This window comes from Echinops telfairi, unplaced genomic scaffold (genome assembly GCF_000313985.2).
Source record: "Echinops telfairi isolate 266 unplaced genomic scaffold, ASM31398v2 ScPeMD7_18;HRSCAF=68, whole genome shotgun sequence".
Lineage (NCBI taxonomy): Eukaryota > Metazoa > Chordata > Mammalia > Afrosoricida > Tenrecidae > Echinops > Echinops telfairi.
In genome coordinates this window covers 13964262-13966588 of record NW_022103915.1, presented here as the reverse complement: position 1 = coordinate 13966588, position 2327 = coordinate 13964262, and positions in this window count along the sequence as shown.

The following is a 2327-nucleotide window of genomic DNA, read 5'->3' as shown; positions in this document are numbered from 1 at the left end:
GCGAGGTGGAGGAAGGCTCCCTTCGGTAACTGGAGAGCTTCGTTTACTAACCTTTTCTCTTTCGACAGGCAAACAACCGTTCCCTTTTTTTACCAGGCCTCTGGGCCCCGTGGCAAAAATAACAGCCGCGTATTTATTAGAACTGAACATTTAATAAATCCTCACTTTATTAACTAAGATTGCACGAGTGCTCATTATGGACGGCGGGCGGGAGGAGAGGGGGTGAGGGAGCTCCTAATTAGCCGGCAGTGATTGCGTTCAGAGCCGAGAAGAAATGGGAGATCAGCCTCAAGGCTGGTGGGAACAAGAGCAGCCTCCCGAGTGAGTCTTGGCTGTGGAAACACCCTGGGCCAGAGTTTGAAATCCAGCTTCTCTTGCCTACTCCATGCCAGTTCTGCCTCCCGGGGTGGTGACAAGTCCGGTGACGTGACCACCCAAGCCGTCGGCACATGGCACATGTCCGTGGGATGAGAGCTGGTGGCCTTCTTCGAGCGTGGCGGAGGTGGGAACAGAGTTGGCCGGCTCGCCTTGGTTTGGATAAGGAAAAGGGTGCCGTCCCCAAAACACCTTCGGAAAGGTGGAGACAGACCGACCCCGGGAAGACTAGTAAGCAGACCCGACGCCCTGTGAGGCTGGAATGTTGAGGCGAGAACCTCTGAGTTCTGACCACCCTCATTCCCACCCGACAGGGTTTGGGGGTCGTGTTTGTAATTGAGCTGAAATTCACTTATCAGACAGTTTGAAAGTGCACAGCCCCGAGTTGTAATTGCGTTGCAATACTGCGCCGCGACCACCTCTCTTGACCCCAAACTTTCTCCTCGCTCCTGAGGGAGGCGCTGCACCTCACCCGGGTCCCCTGTGGGCTGGGCAGCGTGGAGCCACGAGAAGAGTCCAGGTCGCTGGAGAATGAAGTCCTGGCTCGTGGCCCATCATCTTTGCACCCTGTCCCAAACAGCTCCCTCTTTGTGCAAAGTTGCTTTTCTCCCAGGGAACGCATCCTCACACTTCTGCGATTCATGCCGAGTTGAATCTTTGATGCCTGTCTGAGAACACGTTGCTCTTTTGGGTCCTCTTCCTCCACCGCCCCCACTCCCCACCCTGCCAGCAGTGTGGCCATCTTTCATTGTGCATGTACTCTTACATGTTGAGCTGCTAACTGTTGGAATGAGCTGTTGGAAGCCACCAGCCACTCAGCAGGGGAAAGACGAGGCTGTCTACTCCCATCAAGACTCACAGTCTCAGAACCCTCAGGGACAGCTCTACTCTGTCCTGTTAGGGTCACTCTGAGTCACCGTCGACTTGGCGGCAGTACGTTTGGCTTCTTTGCAGCCTCTGTGCCTGGGAGGGTGCTGAGCACTTGGCAAGAGAGAGCTCATGTTGCCCTCACCGCCATCCAGATGGTAAGTTTCATTCTCTCCACTGGACACAGAAATTAAGGGGTGGCGGGGTTAAGCAGCTCACCAAGGTCATCCTGATAAGCTGTAGTGCTGAGCTCACCAAGGTCATCCTGATGATAGGCTGCCATGCTGGGCTTTCTTCAGGTGACTTCCAAATAACACCTGAGAGGGAGAACTAGAATCCTACATCATTCATCTAGCACATAGACTGCATTCTTCACTGAAACCAGCGGTTCTCAACCTGGGGGTCCCGACACCTTTGGGGGTCAAACAATCCTTTCACAGGGGTCACCCGATTCATAACAGTAACAAAATTAACGTTATGAAGTAGCAACAAAGATAGTTTTATGGTTGGGGGGTCACCACAACATGAGGAACTGCATGAGGAAGGTGGAGAACCACTGATTTAAACCTTCTGGAAAAGGGAGAGCTCAGGCCTGGATAACTTCACTGGTGAATTCTACCAAACACTCAAAGTAGAAATAAAATCAGTTCTAAACATTCACTTCCAGAAAACAGAGGCGGAGGGGACATTCCCCAACTTGTTCTCTGGGGTCAGGCTAACAACTCTGATGACAAAAATCAGAGAAAGACATCACAAGAAAAGAAAGCAGACCAACATCCCTCATGAACCTTGATGCAAAAGTTCCTAAACAGAAAAAGGAACAAATTCAACATCACAAAGTATTGAAAGGATATGCAATTGACTCTTGAACTGCATGGGACCTGACAGTTGAAAATCCATGTGTCACTTTTGACTTCCCCAAAACTTTGCTGTTTACTGGAAGCCTTACCAAAGGAACCTCATGGTGTCAATGGGTAAGTGTTTGACTGCTAACCACAAGGTTCCCGGTTCAAAGCCATCTGCTGCTCCATGGGAGAAAGATGAGGCCCCCTGCTCATGACTCAAAACTAATTTAATGGGAATAG